Genomic DNA, 17,973 nt, shown 5'->3' with positions numbered 1-17,973 from the left:
CCAAAAGAACTCTGGAATGAAAATCAGCTGGCTGTCAGGCTGATAAAGAGGTTGTGTACCCAGGGGTTGGGGCCCAAAATCTGTACCCCAAAGAAAGAAAACTGTGGTCCTGTCCCAGTCGGTATTCCGGAGAAGCTAATCCACCAGCCAGGACCGTGGAGTCTTAGGGCAGCCTCAGACAGTCCCAGTGAGAGAGACAAAGGAATTATTCCCATGTCTTTACAAACACAAGCAGGAGCCTGGTGCCTCAGACCCAGATTAATTTAGCATAACATAGAATTTTTTTAAAAGCAACAAATTAAAAGCAAAAAAAAAAAAAAAAGAATGAGTTGCTGGTTGCTAAGCAACGTCAGCATGAGGCTCTTTCTTTACCATCAAGACCATTCTCGCCATCTTCATGAACAAAAGCCAAAGAGACCTTAGCAACGGGCATATATTTAGCCGTGACATCAGTAGACACCAAGCGAGTCTTTCCTGGAAATAACAAACAGCGGAGCACCAAGCAAGCGTTCGGCGTTTCCAAGCTGAAGGCACAGGTCGGCAATGTCTGTTCTGAAAACACGACGGCCTCTCTGTACAAACAGGTGGAGGGGCTCCTTTATCGGTGATTACAATAGATGTGGGGGGGATTCCGCTAAGTCAGGCAAGCTTTGCTCTCTTCCAAGGTCAGGAGGGGCTTAGCCGAGAACCCTCCAGTAGGAGCTCATTCCTTGCCTGAACACCAAGGAGCTTAGGCTAAAGGTGAACCCTCTCTCTCCCTGTCTCTCCCTGAAAATCTGATGCTTTGCATCCATGGTGGTTTTGTTTTCGGAGTCATCCATCACTCCAGGGTCAACCACCAGCAAAGCTAACTGTAAACACAGACGAGACCACATACTGCAACAGTTCAGACTACCGTCCACCGACCCCCTGAGTCCCACATCCTCTTGCTCTACACAGGCCGCCCCTTCCTCCGCCCCCTGACTGAGATGTGAGCCTCCCCATACCTTACCCAACAACTATTGTAGCCCTGACGCCCTGGTCAAGATCACCAACTGCCCTGAACCTCGTGTGTTGAGATTTTCCTCTAAGCGACAGAGCAATTTCCCTGACCGTGGACAAGTCCGTGGCCCTAGGTACAGTGCCCCGTGGACACCACTTGTCCTGGCTAGAATGAGGAGGTAAGATGATCTTTCTATCGGGAGCCCTGAAAGTGTCTCAACCTCAAGTTCTACTGTGTGCAAAACGCTGCTCGGAACATAAAGAATGCTTGAAAAGGAACACTGCGGTTCTTGGGGGAACACGGCTAAACACAGAAGAAGGTAGACCAGGGCCATCCGTTTCATCCAGTGTTGTCATGTGGGAATATTACGAGAGAGTGCAACCAGGGGGGATGGGGCGAGGGGGGGTGATTTGGGAGATGGCGCTGGGCTACTTGGTACTATGAAAGTTGTCAGATACCAAATGGCCAGGACTCAATGAAAGTAATAACCATAGAGTTAGCAGGGCTGGGAGAGTGGATGCTGATATCAAGACATCAGCATAAAACCCCAAGCAATGTGCAGCGCAAGTGTGAAATGTTGAGTCAGGTGGAGGAAACTGCTTCTCTTCCCTGTTGTTCCTTGGTAAGGACACCTGTAGACATGAGGTTTCTAGCCCTGCAGGGTCCGGCCGACCTGGAGCCCCAAATAAACACACAGAGACTTGTATTAAATTAGAAGACTGTTGGCTGGTGGCTAGGGCATCTTATTGGCTGGCTCCGTCTTAACTATTAACCCATTTCTATTAATCCGTGAATTTCCACGTGATCACATCTTACCAGAGAATGTCGGACATGCAACTCCTTTGCCTGCTACATGGCGACTGCTCGGCGTCTCCACAGAGAAGAGAGCGATTTCCTGTTTATATCCTGATTTTGCTGAGCTGCGCCACTTCCTGTCTGTCTGTACAAACCTCCAGACCTCTATGGTTAGTTAGTGGCAAGTTTCCGCCCAGGTACGTCACTTCCCTTCCATCTGGCCAATCAGTGTTTTATTCATTAACCAATAAGAGAAACACACACACACACACACAGAAGAAGAACATCCCCATAAGACATCCTGGCTTTACAGAAGCCCTTGTCACACCCCAGCCCGCCCCACAGTGTCCTGGGAGCTTTATCAGATCACACACAGAAGCCAAGCAGGAGTTGGGGGGAGAGCTGCATTTTTTGCGTCCCAGCAGCGTTCACGTTTGGGCGCCCCGCAGCTGTTTGGTTTCTGCTTCCTGCCGAACTTTCTTTTTTTTTTTTTTTAGTCCTTTTTTTTTTATTTTTTGAATTTAAATTAGAAACAAGGTTGCTTCACATGTCAATCCCAGCTCCCTCTACCTCCCCTCCTCCCACGCCCTCCCACCAACCCCCCCAATCCTCCCTCCCCCAATCCCCACTCCATTCCCTAGGGAGGGTGAGGCCCTCCATGGCGGGGGGGGTCTCCAGAGTCTGCCATTTCATCCAGGGCAGGGCCTAGGCCCTCCCCCAAGAGTCCAGGGCGAGAGAGCATCACTCATTGTGGGATGGGCACCCAAAGTCCATTTGTGTGCCAGGGATAAATATTGATCTACTGCCCAAGGCCCCATAGATTGCCCTGATGAACTTTCTCATAAGCACACACCTCCAACCTTTGCAAAGTTTGCGCAGGCTATAAACTTGGCTTTCTCTCTATCATCGATCAGCCTTGCCGTAACGTCCCTGAAAAGTTAACCTAGTCTACCAAGGCATATGCTTTATGAGGTTTCGTATTATTGCCCTGGAATCTGTTCTCGGGAGGCCCTCAGAAGCATAAAGGTTTGTTCAACGTTTCTCCAAGCAAAGAAAAGTGTCCTCCAGGACCCCATGCCCACTAAAACCCTCCAGAAACAAAGATTCTGCTTTGGTTCTACGGAATATGCTCATGCGTGGACTCCCTGTACCACACAGGACGACGGTCAAGCAAGTGAAGGTTGTGACCACTGGCGATTGTTCTTGGGAGTTGTAAAGTAGTGTTATTCTAGAGTCTGAGCTTCGAGAAGTTAGGTAAGAAAGAAGATGTTTTCTCTACTTGGATCCCAGTTCTGGGGAATGCGTCTCTTCAGAAGTCCAGTGGACAGCTCAGCATTCCACAAGTGCATCCTGTTTCAGAGCCCACTGAGACATTAATGCTATCTGAAGGATGGGAAACAATGAGCCCCGTGATCTGGGGAGTCCTAGAGCCAATTCAGACTCTCAGGTGATCAAACTCCACCAGTGCCCGTTCTTAGAACTCCCAAGGTCAGACATCTTCATGGGTGCACCTGTGGTAGAAGGAAGCTGTTTCTTGAGTGGCTCAATTTTCAGTTGATATCAAACACAAATTCCATGTGGGCTTTGTTTTCTATTTAGTTTCTGGACTCACCCACTGAAAAGCTAGATTAAAAACTCCTGGCCAAGATCAAGGATATTTTTCAAACAATTTGGCAATCTTAGAATTCTAATGTTTTCCTGACTATGGCTTTCCTTTTACACTTTGAGTTTTCCCACGTTAAAATGTGTTCATCTGAGCAGGGAAACACACCTGCATCCATGTTCATCTGAGCAAGAACACACGCCTGCATCCATGTCCATCTGAATAGGAACACATCTGCATCCATCAAGCATTTGCAGACAACTTGACATGAGCTGGTATGTGAGACTAATTAATTCCAGGGGAAATACAAATATGTTGATATGATGCAATGCAGTGTGATAAGACAAAAGGAGATGATCTCTATCCTTAATAATATCACTGTTACTTGTGAAATAATACCATACAATGAATTAATTTAAGAACAGTTAAACTGCTCAGCCCAGCCATAGATTTAGCAAACAAAATCAAATGAACAGAACTGAATGCCCAACAAGACTTGTGTGGACCATTAGTTGTTTTTTTTTTCATTTTAGGGTTGTACTTTATGATTCTTCAAACAGTGTCTTGGTGTTTCTATTGATTCAAGAAAAAAACCATGACCGAAAAGCAGGTTGGGAAGAAAGAGTTTATTAGGTTTATCATCATCAAAGGAAGTTGGGACAGGAACTCAAACAGGGCAGGAACCTGGAGGCAAGAGCTGATGCAGAGGTCATGGAGGGGAGCTGCTCAATGGCCTGCTCCTCGTGGCTTGCTCAAGTCCACCTTGTTATAGAATCCAGGACCACCAGCCCCAGGATAGCACCACCCGCCACAGGTCAACCCCATTGATGACTAGCACCACCCACCACAGGTCAACCCCATTGATGACTAATTGAGAGAATGTGTTACAGCTGGGTCTTTTAGAGGCATTTATCAATTGAGATCCCTTCCTCTAAGATGACATTGGCTTGGGTCAAGTCAATGTAAAACCAACCAGGACACAGAGCAGCCACCTCTGAACCACTCTCAAAGTCAAGTTCAAATGCCCCTCCATCTGTGAAGTCTTAACCCAAAGCCATGGCTGGTTTTAGCCATTCCCTTTGCCGAGCTTGGGGTCCAACTCCATCTCTTGTAGCTCTGCTAAAATCATTACTTAAGTCTGCTGATTCGTAGCTAACTATACTCATCGTCCTTAATAAGTAGTGAAGGCGTGCACCAGGGTTTCATGGGGATCCCTGTGATGTTTGGTTTTCATCATCAGCTTCGTCTCAGGAGGACTGTGTAACTCAGGGCGGCCTGCGGGCATTCTCTGACGGATGGTCTTCATTCCGTTAATTGACACGAGAAGGCCCAGCCTTAAAGTGTGTGGTGCTGTACCCTGGGTTTGGGTCCTGGGCTGTAAAAGGGGAAAGTGAGTTGAACACTGGCAAGAACGTGTGTAAAGCATGCTCTCTCTGCCTTTGGCTGTGGATGTGACTGGCTGCCTCAGGTTTCCAATGCCTTGACCTCCCTGAAACGATGGACCTGAACCTAGAATTATAGGACAACTAAATCCTTTCTCCTTTAAACTTGCTTTCGCTGGGGTATTTTATTACGGTGACAGGAAGTAAAAGCGCCCCCCCCAGGAATACCTCACTTGACCAACATTTAATAAACATCTATTGGCATTATCTAACATCATCATAATGTAGAATTATGCTTTCAGCAATTTTTTGCTGTTTCCATGCAGAAGTTGTTGTGGGAGTTTCCTAGCTGAACTAAGCTATGAGCTTCTAACACATCGTCTACAATGGAGTTATATGTGATGGGAAGATTTTTGTTCATCTATTCCTGTTTTCTATAGCTTACCCATCAGATTTTTCTGTAGGATAGAAAATAATTGAGTCTAAAAATCATATCACTACAATTTTTTTCTTCTCTAATGCTTGAATTTAAAAACAAAAGGTGTGAGCAAGCTCTTAAATCACACACAACACACACAGGTGAGTTGGGGGAAGGTTTGTTTCAGTTTTTTGTATGAACAGTGCTGAGCATCTATCTGGATTGGTCAGGTCGACATAATAAAAATTCCCATCCAGCCCGGTGGTGGTGGCGCACGCCTTTAATCCCAGCACTCAGGAGGCAGAGGCAGGTGGATCTCTGTGAGTTCAAGTCCGGGCTGGACCGACAGCCTCCAAAACAATACAGAGAAACCCTGTCTCGTAAAAAAAAAACAAAACAAAACAAAACAAAAACAAAAACAAAAAAATGTCCATCCTACCAAAAGCAATCTACAGATTTGACGCAATCTCCATCAAAGCGCCAACACAATTCCTCACAGATCTTGAAAGGACAATTTTGGGCTTCTATGGGAGCGCACACATACACACATACACACACTCACAAAAAAAAAACAGAATAGTTAAAAAAAAAGTCTAAGTAATAAAAAAAAATCTGCTAGAAGTATTACCATCCCTGGTTTCAAGTTCTACAGAGCTATGACAATAAAAACCGCATGAATCAGCAGAAAAACAGGCACACGGATCAGTGGAATCAGATTAAAGACCCAGATATAAATCCACACATCTAAGAACACCTAACTTTTCATGAGAGAACCAAAAATGCACACCAGGCTAGCGCAACGGTGGCACGTGGCTGGTGGGAGTAACCAACCAATGTCTCATCTGACCCACACCTGATACCGTTTGGGTGAGCAAGGACTTGAGCCTAGATGGTCCAAGGTCCTGTGGTAAAAAAAAATACTGCTGTTACATAAAAAAGTAAAAATAAATCATAGCAACAGAATGACTCGTAGTCAAAGCAGTGCCTCGCTCAGACGCCTCTCCCTACAGCCGATGGGGGGAACAGATTACGGGGACCCACAGCCAGACACTATGCAGAGAGTGAGCGAGATCTTGGAATGTGCTGCCTTAAACAGGATGTCTCCATTGCCTCTCCCCCTCCTTCAAATCTCAGGAAGCCCTGAGGAAGAGGAGGCAGCAGAAGGGTAGGGGGCAGAGGGGATGGAGGACACCAGGAGATCAAGGCGCTCTACACCAGCATGAGCGAATCTCATGCGAACTCACAGAGACCGGGCGGCAAACACAGGCGTGGGTCAGCACCAGGTCCTCACGTGTACCTTACGGCTCCCAGTTTCGTGTGCTTGTGCAATTCCTGAGTGTGTCAAAGAGCGGGTCTCTGTTTCCTGTGCCTTCTTTTGGGCTCTCTTCCTACCATGTGTGTTGCTCAATTCTGATGTGTTAGTTTTTTATTTTATCTTGCCCATATTTTATATTTCATTATTTTTTTAAATTGGGGGACAAAAAACTATTTCAATCCTCAGTTTTCCCTATTGGAAAGTGAGCCTGCTTACATTCGTTTCACAGATTGATTCTGAAGAGTAAATGCTAATACGAGAATAAACTGAGAGGTAGTAAAACAAATAATTCCAAGCATTTGTTATGCGCCGTGCACTGTGTTAACGCTTTCTGTGTGAATTATCTGATTTCTTACAAAAGTCCAGTTTCCCGTATGTTGTTGCTGTTATTACCCATCTGACTCTGTCTTGTGAGTCTGTCTTTTTTGGTTTGGTTTGTTTTTAATCTTCTCGTTTAGTTTTTGGTAAGATTTCAGAATGAAAAAAAAAAGATATGATGCTTGTGTCCAGTCAGCTTCTGCAGCTGAAGAGCATCCAGTGTTTGTACAAACAAAGGCATTTCAGTAGGACAGTCCAAAGAGCCAGCTCTGGTGTCAGATGGTCAAGGTTTCAGTCCAAGCTCCGAAAACTGTTAGCTGATATTTCCACATGCCACTTGGAGAAAAAAGGAAACTTAAAGTAGCTTTTGCCTCCTTGGATAGATAAGAAACATTTGTACCAAGAAACAATGACAGGATGCTATTTTTTTAAAAGGGGGATTCAAGAAAGGAATGAAAATTATTCTTAGAAATTTCCAAACACTATCCCTCAAATTAAGTGTTGGGAGATAAGACTGACAAACTCTAGGATGGTGTAGCAAACATGAAAGGAATTAAGGAATGCTGCCAGTCCAGCATAATAGTTTAATCTTAGATAAGAAGAATTTTCAAACTGGACAAGAAGAAAATTATCAATGGAGGATTGCAAGGCAATAAATAGGTGCCAACTTTGAGGGCTGCTTGAGACACAGAATGCCCATCTTTAAAGGAAAAGAGAGAGAGAGAGAGAGAGAGAGAGAGAGAGAGAGAGAGAGGAAAAGAAAGAAGAAAAGAAGGAAGGAAGGAAGGAAGGAAGGAAGGAAGGAAGGAAGGAAGGAAGAAAAAAATCAGAGCTGAAGATAGGAGTTTTCAAGTTGCAGGGACTCACCATGTTCTTATAACAATTGATTAAAGTAAAGATGCCAAGGGTATCAGCCAGAGACTTCAGAACATGAGAATAACAGAGTCTCGAAGTATGGTTCCTGATGTTTGCACAGCACAAGTAGGTCGCAGGTAGTCAGGATCAGCTGGCTCCTGATGACTAGAGGTCAAAGCCTTCAAACAGTAAGGGAAATTATGGCCGTGGTTTCTAACTTAGAAAGCTCGACCAGCTCAATGTCAGTTAAATCCAAAAGTAAAATAGATTTTCATAAGTACAATGTCTCCAAATCTTGCCCAACCACCCTTTGCACCCTTCCTAAGGGGCTCCAAGATTATGTGTTCCATTAACATGAGGAAATGAAATCAGAAAAAGGGAAGTATGGAGGTGAGGGGACCCTCTGGTGGATAGTACTGGGGAACCTTGACAATAATTACACACTAGTCACTGAGTAGCCCCGGTTGGGGCACTGTGTTCCAAGAGTGAAACCACTTGGTCAAGTGGTCACCAGCAACATACTTCTGTTCTTTGCCTTAAGCCAGAGGCACCACGTGAGCCCAACACAGACTGACTGCACACATATGAACATGTGTGTGCATACACACACACACACACACACACACACACACACACACGCACGCACACGCACGCACGCATGCCCCTGGTCCTTTGCAAATACTAACATCTTCTCTTAGGAACTTACAAAGTAGCTATTAGTGTTCTTTTGTTCCTACTGTTAAGGAAGCTCAGAGAGGTCAAACAGCCCCCGGTCATAGAAAGGTCAAATTTCAGTTTGTGGAAAACTGGTTTAGAATCCAAGCTCTGTTATGGTACGTATCTGTGGGGTACCACGTCGTAGCTGTTCACGAATAGATGTATGCAAATAAGGATAATTTAGTTTTCCATTTGTTTATCATTCTTGTGGGTTGGAGTCACTGAGATCCTTTCTTTGAGTAATTCATAAGATACACAACAGGCTATTGTGAGATGCAGTCACCCCGCATCGCTGAAGAACACTACACCACCTTTCTCCTGTGTAACTGTGTTTTTGTGCCCATGATTTACCCCCCAACCTTTCCATCCTCTAGTCGTCATCACTATTTTACAAGAAGACCCATTTTATCTTAGCCTCGCTTGTAATAGAGAACATGTAACATATCTTTCTGCCTCTGATTCACTGAACACACTGTTCTCAAGTCCTGCCCATTTTGCTGTTAGTGAAGTAATAGCAGATTCCATACTCTTAGCCATAGAGTCTCACTGTAGACTTGGATTGGTAGGAAGGCTTATTCTCCCCGCAAGAGTACAGCTTTGGCATCCTCTTGACAGGTGAAGATCAACAACCATGAGCCCAGAAGCAGAAAATTTAGGGCAGCTAAATGGCTTTGAGCCTTTCTCTGCCAAAGACCCAACGCTTGGTCCCCCACAAATGCCCTGATACATGCCCTGCCTGTGCCAAGGTCAGAATACGCAATTTGCTTTTTCCCATGAAATTCTAGTTCCCCAGTGGCCAATAGAGACCTCTCTTTCCTGGCTTCCTCACAGCAGTTCCGAGAGAGGAAACGGGCCTGAATATTTGGACGTGTTTTGTAAGCTGCGAAGTGATTTGTAGGCAGCAGTGGGGACCATTACAGTAACAGCCTCTCCACTGAGGATGTCTCTAAACTGGGTGAGCCCGTTTCAAGGTCACCGTGTCACATTCCTCGTGTGGTTCCCAGATGTTGTTATCAGGCCCTTTGCTATTCTTGGATTCCCTTTGATTATATCACAAATATTTGTCCCCCACTGGGAAGAACTGGATGCGAATGGGATTGTTTCCATCAGCCGCTCTTTCTGGGAGAAAGGCACAAAAATGACAACCTGAATCATGTTGGCATCACAATTCTTCATGGGAAGAATCTTCCCTAAACTTCTTCAGTCAAAGAAGGCTCGGGAGCGGGGTCAGCTGTGACCAGAGAGCAGCCGCGTGCTTGAATGCTGGCTCTCAGACAGCCCTGTGGTGTCATTAAGACCAAGAGAGAGAGCCCTGGAGCCAACCTGTGCTCCTGAGTCATCTGCTGGCCGGGAAAAGCTTTCGATCCATACTTCATGTTCAAAGCAAACATCTGTTTCACAAGGAGAAAGCCTTGAGTTACCCCTGGTGACATTCCCACTAATGAGACCCAAGGAGAGAGGTTAATAAATCTGCCCCCTCTTCAGACCAGTCTCGCTGTGAACCACACATGTGCCCCAGATTGAAAGTCATTGTCACCGCCATCGACCAGAGAATCCAGAGAGAACCCGTTGATTCTACATATCTTACCTTTGTGGCATTTATTTACAAACACAAGTAAGCTAAGGTAGCATTAATTCTGTGGAACTAGCAAGAAAGCCTGGATCCAGTAGCCCTAGATCATAAATATGGGTTATTTCACCATAGCCCAGTCATCGCTGCCCTCAGAAAGACAGAAATAAAGAGAGCTCTTTTGGGAGGTTGCTCCGAATCGAATCATGTCCCCACGCCACAAATTCAGGTGCTGAAATCTTTATCCCCCCCCCCCCCCGAAATGCACGTGGCCTTGTCTGGAAAATACAAGCCATTTTAACTGCAGTTGGCTAAGATGAGGCTGTGGGCGTGGGCCCTAACTCTGTAAGTCAGACTGTCCATATAAAAAGGGGGAGTTTTCCCTGAGCAAGAGCTGCTGCAAGGTGTTCCTGCATCCAACAGCAAGGAACCATCTGAGGTGCAAGAAGACGAAGTGAAAACTCCAGGAGGAGATGCCCTTGTACAAGCCGGGAGGAGGCGGTAACCACGTATAATCCAAAGGGAGAGGTCTGGAATCGGTCCTTATCTCACAGCCCTCCGAGGGAGACAAGATCCGGCGAGCTGACAAATTCCTGCGAACATCCACGTGAAACAGGATCACCCCTGTGCTAAGTTTTTTACGTTTCCCTTTCTACTCGGCTTCCAGCGTCTCGGGAGCCTCCCAGGACCGGAAGTTCAGGTGTGAGCTCTAGCAGGACGGAAGGGTGGGCGCGTGTTCTGATTTGGATGCAGACCGTCGCTCCAATGGGCATCCGAGTCTGTATATTTGGTCCCCAGCTGGCTGTGCTAGTTGTGGAGTCTCCAGGATGTGGGCAATAGATGGAGAAAGTGGGTTCCTGGGGGGCGGGCCTAGAGAAAGGGGGTCACTGGGAGGTAGGCCTGGAGGAACGGGACCACTGGGGGGGGTCTACTTCTTCTTCTGCCCCTGTCTCTCTCTCTCTCTCTCTCTCTGCCTTCTGGTCTACCACCACCTGCTCCTGCCACTGTGAGGCCACCAGACACTGTACCTTCCCCACCACGATGGACTGCGTCCCCTCAAACCGTGAGAGTTGCTTTTTGCCACGTGTTTGGTCCAGATAATGAGAAGATTGACTGACACTTGTCCAAAGCAGCCACAGTTCTTCCATTCTTATCATGACGTAGTTACAAAACTGAGCCCGTCTGACAACATGGGCCCTGCTCGGTCTGCACCAAAGACTACAAAGGGAAATAAAAAGCCAGGCTCCCCGTACCGGCCTCTTCATCACCGGTAGCCATTGGTCCTGTGACTACAGACAGCTTAAGCCTTCTGACCTGGGCCTCCATACACTTAACACCTAGTTCACTCAGGCCCAGAAGAGCCCCCACCCCACCCCCCAGGCCCGCCCTTTCTGCTCCTCCATCTCTCCTCTTCCCTCACCCAGCACTCGCCCTTCTCTGCCCGTCTATGTTAACCAAAATAAAATGTAGCATTCCCCAGCCAGCGTGTGAAGCACGGGCCAGTCCGAGGAGCTGTGGTCCCTAAACTTGTTGGATTTTCAAACAGAAGGATCCCAGCTGACTCAGCAGCCTTCCTGTTCCAGCTGGAACCCGATGGTGTCAACAGGACCCACCAGGACACTGACAGCTGTGAAGGGAGCCGCTGAGCTCTCCCTCAGAGAAGCCTACCAGAGCCGGACATGCTAGAACATGCTTGCAATCCCAGGGCTCCAAAGACTAAGGCAGTAGAGCTGTGAGCTCCAGGCTAGCCTGAACTACATAGTGAGGCTATGGCCAAAAAAAGGGGGGAGAGAGATGAAAGAGGAACAGGAAGGTAGGGAGTATTGGGGTGGAGTATGCTCAGCATACAATATATACTTGTAAGGATATGTCTTTATACAGTATATTACAGTATCACCCATAACGAATACATACAATTACATATATATAAAGGACAGAGGGGAAATGCTGCAGTGGTCTGGTAATCCTGATTTCTTCTGCTTTGGATTCTACCGGGTGCTTATGTCCATGCTGTGTTGCTGGAGTTTTCTTGTCCCGCCAGGTCCGGCCACCCTTCAGTCCCAAATAAACACACAGAGATACTATATTAATTATTAAACTGTTGACCTATAGCTAGGGCTTCTTATTGGCTATCTCTGTCTTAATTAGTAACCCATTTCTATAAATCTATGTATTTCCACGTGATCTTGGCTTACCGGAGAATGCCCGGACCTGTTACTCCTTTGGCGGCTACATGGCATCTCTTCTCCGTCTCTCTCAGCCTACCTTTCCCAGAATTCGTCTCCTAGCCTCGCCTATCTTTCTACCTCTATTGGCCAAACAGTGTTTTATTCATCAACCATTAAGAGAAACATATATACAGAAGGACATCTGCTCAGATGTCCCCAGCACAATGGAGTCCACACCCAACACTCCCAGGCGTGCAGAGCACCAAGAGAGGTCAGTGCTGGCTCCTTCTTAGATGAGGAACCCACCCCCACCCCGACCCCCACCCTCCCTCCTGACCCTTGCCCCGCAGCTTCTGGTCAACTGAAGATCCCTCCTCTTCCTCTCTCCTTCCAGGGACGGGCCTAGAAATGTTCTGGAGCCCCTGCCCACTCTACTTTGGACAGAAATTCACAAATTAAGACGTGCTTTACACTGAGTTCTGCTGAGATGAGCAGGAAAAACAGTGGCTTTCTCTAACGCTGCAACAAGAAAAGTTGGACCAACAAGTGTGTGTGTGTCTGTCTGTCTGTGTGTGTGTGTGTGTGTGTCTGTCTGTCTGTCTGTGTGTGTGCATGTGTGTGAGTCTGCATGTGTCTCTGAGTGTGTGTGTGTGTCTGTCTGTCTGTGTGTCTGTGTGTGTGCATGTATGTGAGTCTGTGTTGTCTCTGAGTGTGTGTGTGTGTCTGTGTGTGTGTGTGTTTTCAGTGTTATCTGTAGGGCACAGCTTGTCATGATAGAAGCACACATACTGTAGAAATGTAGAGATTTTTACATCACTGTCTCCAATAATTTCTGGTTTCCCTTCTAGAGATGCATCACTAATTACAGGATAGTTATCCCAGCTGGAAGTCTTTTATCTTTGCTGGATACAACCATGTCCCAGTAAGGCTAAAAACCAGATAAATGCTCTGTGTGGCGTTTCAAAAGCTGACTTTTATACAAGGTCACCTGTGCAGCACTTTCCTTCTTAAATTAACACATTACTTTGATGTCCCAAGAAAGATATTCTAGTAGCTCTAGCTATGAAGCAATTCTAGACGGAGCCCTACACTGGGTTGGGCTGGACCATCAGTCTCCAAACTGGGAAGATCCAGAGAGACTCAGACGGGGACTGTCCAAGAATGTGATGGAGAGCAGGAAAAGGAAGCGCAGATTCAGGAGATCAGGGTCCCCCAATGGCCTCCTAGTGACCCTATTCTTAAATATAGTTCTTGGCAGCTACGACTTCGATATATGTGGCAAGGGTGATACCACTGCAGTGGCCGCTGAAATCCAACAAGAACTCTGAAGGGCACCCACTGTGATCAGCACCCAGTGTGTGACGGTACCTGAGTACCATGTCCCCAGCTAGCACAGATCCTTAGTGTATGACAGTACCTGAGTACCATGTCCCCAGCTAGCACAGATCCTTAGTGTATGACAGTACCTGAGTACCATGTCCCCAGCTAGCACTGACCCTCAGTGTATGATGGTACCTGAGTACCATGTCCCCAGCTAGCACAGACCCTCAGTGTACGATGGTACCTGAGTACCATGTCCCCAGCTAGCACAGACCCTTAGTGTATGACAGTACCTGAGTACCATGTCCCCAGCTAGCACAGATCCTTAGTGTATGACAGTACCTGAGTACCATGTCCCCAGCTAGCGCTGATCCTTAGTGTGTGACGATACCTGAGTACCATGTCCCAGCTAGCACTGACCCTCAGTGTATGATGGTACCTGAGTACTATGTCCCCAGCTAGCACAGACCCTCAGTGTATGATGGTACCTGAGTACCATGTCCCCAGCTAGCACAGACCCTCAGTGTATGACAGTCCTGGAGTACCATGTCCCCAGCTAGTGTTGATTCTTAGTGTCTGACGGTACCTGAGTACCATGTCCCCAGCTAGCGCTGATCCTTAGTGTATGACAGTCCTGGAGTACCATGTCCCCAGCTAGTGCTGATTCTTAGTGTATGACGGTACCTGAGTACCATGTCCCCAGCTAGCACAGATCCTTGACTGTTCCTACACACACAGCCAGAGATTCTTGTCCATGGGTTGCTACCCAGGGGTCTCCCTAGCCCATCCTTCCATCTCCATCCATCTCCTCCTCCATTCAGCTCAGACTCACGGTGCACCCTCCCTAGGCCGGTGTCCCCAACTCTTCCTCCCGAGTTTTCCACCACGGTGCCTCCGGGACAGCACGTGGCAAGGATGACCATCCGAAGACGAGACTTTTCATGGGAGACCTTTCCCTGCTCGGTCTCATTGCCAGTTAGCCACTGTCTGCAGGCTTCCTGAGGTTCTGGCTACTCCAGCATTTGCCACCTACTCCCACGCCTCCTGTCTTCCCACAGCCAAGATTTTTCTTCCGGATTGTGCCTTCCTTCCTTCTTCCCACGTCGAGTTGCTTCCCATTCCTCAAGCTAAATGCAAGTCCCAAGAAGCATCTCTCAGTCCCGCGATTTTGGCTTTGACTCATGCCCTTGCCGTTGCCTTTGCTACGTTCCTACCTCTGTCTCCATCATTAAATCTGTGGGTCTCAGTGAAGCCACTGGCTGTTTTAATTCATGAAAAGTCTGAGGCTGGGCAAACTGTACAGAGCACAAACGTATAACCCTAGCTCCAGAAACCAAGAGTTCCAAGAACAAGATGGCAGCCGCTTTACTCTCAGGCAAGAGCCCGCTACCGTATCTCCCTGCGGCTTTCTCTCACTCTGTTGGTAGTGAGGGTTCCCACCCATGAGGGTGACACTCTTGTGACCTGGCCACTTCATGAAGCCTCCTTCTCTCAGTCCCTTTGGTGTGAACGCTTAGGTTCCACCCCAGAGCCTGGCGGTGGTGGCGCACGCCTTTAAATCACAGCACTCGGGAGGCAGAGGCAGGCGGATCTCTGTGAGTTCGAGGCCAGCCTGGTCTACAGAGCGAGTTCCAGGACAGCCTCCAAAGTCACAAAGAAACCCTGACTCGGAAAAAAAAAGAAAGTTCCACCCCAGAAGGTCTCCCGTGAGTATAAATGACAGATCTGCCCAAAGGAAAACAGTCAAGATTTCCAGTTGTGCCCTATAGTCCATTTAATTCCTCTAAATTGTGTTTCAGGGTTTAAGGATGAGTGGTGCATTCAGCATCTCTGTACAATACCATGACTTCTTGTGTGCAGATGGGGGAGTGTGAACACACACGCGCGCACACACATGCACACACACACGCACACATGCACACACACACACATGCACACACACACACACACATAGAGAAGCTATAGAAAACGGTCAGGTGTTCTGTCTGTTGCCTGGACCTAGACCCAGCAAGCCCTGGGGTCCTCCCATCTCTGACCCCATTCAGCTGGACCCAGGTTTTAATTCTTTCACATGTGTGCTGGAGATCTAACTTCATCTTGCCTCCTTACCGCTGCTCCACCCCCTCATCCTTGTCACACAACCTTCAGAAGAAGACAATGTCTAACCCTCACAAGCGGGATGTCCGAGGCACTGTTTAAACATGATTTTTTTAAGTGACTTATGTGATGGCAACAGCCTTTCTATTTTAGTTTTACCCAGTTATGGTAAATCTAACTTTAAATGAGCCCAAAGCAAAGAGGGCACCGCCATTCTTCAATTCAAAGGCATTCTGGGGGTGACTGGCCTGACCTCTGCTCCACACACACACCAGAATTTTTGAAGACTGTGTAAAAGATGGACTGACCTCAGAAGCCAAAGTCTCCCTAATGAGGCAGAATAGTCTGTGGACTTTTCTAGCTGCCAGTCCGGTCCTGTGGGGGCAGCACAGGGATCATCAGGCAACCTCGCAGGACACGTGCTGTCCTTTGAGCCAAGCCTTGCAGAATGAATGGCTGGAGGAGGTTCAGGGCCACACTTTTTGTGGTCATTTGGGTAGCAGTGTCCCTAAGGCACAGGAAGTCCTTTTTAAAACAGTAATTGGGACTTGAGTGGTTTGAAATGAGAATGGATCCCACAGCCTCATATGTTTGAATGCTTGGTCATCAGGAAGTGACACTGTTTGAGAAGGTGTAGGAGTTAGAGACGTGCTGGAGGACGAGAGGTGCTGGAAGTGAGCTTTGAAGTTTAAAAAGCTTACAACAGGCCCTCCCCCTCCCCCTCCCTCTCCCTCTCCTCTTCCCCCTCCCTCTCTCCCTCCTTCCTATTCCTCTCCATTTCTGTGTGTCTCTGTGTGTCTGTGTGTGTGTATATGTGTGTGTATGTATGTGTCTCTGTGTGTGCATGTGTGTCTGTCTGTCTGTCTGTCTGTGTGGCTGTGTATGTGGCTGTGTGTGTATATGTCTGTGTGTGTGTGTCTGTGTGTGTGTATATGTGTGTATGTATGTGTGTGTGTGTATGTATGTGTGTCTGTCTGTCTGTGTGTATGCCTGTGTGTGTGGCTGTGTGTGTATATGTCTGTGTATCTGTCTGTCTGTCTGTATATGTGTGTGTGTCTGTCTGTGTGTCTGTGTGTGTGTCTGTGTGTGTGTGACTGTGTGTGTATCTGTGTATGTGTCTGTGTCTGTGTGTGTGTCTATGTGTGTTTCTGTGTGTATGTCTCTGTGTGTATATATGTGTGTCTGTGTGTGTTGTGCACACACACCATAGCACATGTGTGGTGCTCAGAGGACCATTTGCAGGCTTTGGTTCTCCCCTCTCCCATGTGAGTCCCAGATCAAACTCAGATGTCAGGTGTGGTAGTAAATGCCTTTACCCCATGAGCCATGTCGACAGTCCTTAATTTTTGAAAATAAAATGAAAGACGTAGCCGGGTAAAGCAATAAGGTGCCATGTTTACTTTTCTGTCTCCAACTTTGAACTATTCTCCAACACACAGCTCATATTGTGGTTCCAGCCACTTTCTAAAGCAGCTGAGCCTGGGTCTGATCACAGCCTCCCCAGCGTGCCAGCAATAGCCAGAATGAGCACACCCTCCCTGCAGATACACTAGTTTTCCATCTGACCTTTACCAAAGTGTGAATGTGGTCACCACACATCCCATGTGGAGGTGTCACACCAACGTTGGGAAGTGGTGGGCCTACTGGGGTGTGTTTAGGTCATGGGACTCAGCTGGCCTGAATGGACTCTTAGGAGAAGGGCCTGGAGAGACGGCAGAGGACCTGAGTTCAATTCCCAACGCCCACATGGTGACTCACAACTGCTTGTAACTCCAGGAAATCTGGCACCCTCTGCTGGCCTCCGTGAGCCCCACTGAAGGCACGCACACACACACACACACACACGTAATTAAAGAGTGGATTGAAACCTTTGGACTCACTTTCCTCTTTCAACCATGAATTGAATCCGTGTGAAATCTTTACCACACATCTGAGCAGTTGCTAGCAGCCTGCTCCTGGAATTCCCTGCCTCTGAAACCGTGAGCGGATATAAACCTTCTCCATTCCAAAGCACCCAATCCCTGATGTCCTGCTGAATCGAGAGAAGATAGACCGTGGCTATCTTGGACCATCAGGATTTAAACTCAAAGGGGCTGGGACTTGAGAAGGCAACCTTCGGTGCTCTCCGCGTGTCAGTCCCAGAGTTGGTTGTCACGGCCCACAGGCTGACAGCACAGTCAGCCTGGTGCAGAGAAACCAGACTGCAGGCTCTCCTGGAGGTGAGAGAGCAGATGGCGGGCGAGCCCGGCACCCCCTCGCACGCCCCTGCCCACTGTACCGGTTGATTTCACATTCCATCTCCTGAGAGAGAGTGGCGACGGCAGAACGGGAAGAGAGAGTGCCGGGTATTTCACCAGAATCTGAAACACTAAGCCCATGACCTAGGCTGCACCGTGTGTGTGTGTGTGTGTGTGTGTGTGTGTGTGTGTGTGT

At 47.6% G+C, this 17,973-nt stretch overlaps 1 long non-coding RNA gene across 2 annotated transcripts in view; it reads right to left on the bottom strand.

Moving 5' to 3' along the window:
* The window catches only part of LOC110342709, a 43,692-nt gene extending 41,788 nt beyond the window's left edge, over positions 1-1,904 (bottom strand). For both annotated transcript variants that reach the window (XR_005876903.1, XR_005876945.1), the window contains exon 1: positions 1,799-1,904. This is a non-coding gene — a long non-coding RNA (uncharacterized LOC110342709). The remainder of the gene's footprint in view (positions 1-1,798) is intronic.
* Positions 1,905-17,973: the final 16,069 nt, after the last annotated feature.

The sequence above is a fragment of the Mesocricetus auratus genome, unplaced genomic scaffold (genome assembly GCF_017639785.1).
Source record: "Mesocricetus auratus isolate SY011 unplaced genomic scaffold, BCM_Maur_2.0 Super-Scaffold_2245, whole genome shotgun sequence".
Taxonomy (NCBI): Eukaryota; Metazoa; Chordata; class Mammalia; order Rodentia; family Cricetidae; genus Mesocricetus; species Mesocricetus auratus.
The sequence above is the reverse complement of the archived record's forward strand: the minus strand, read 5'-3'. Positions and strand labels throughout refer to the sequence as shown.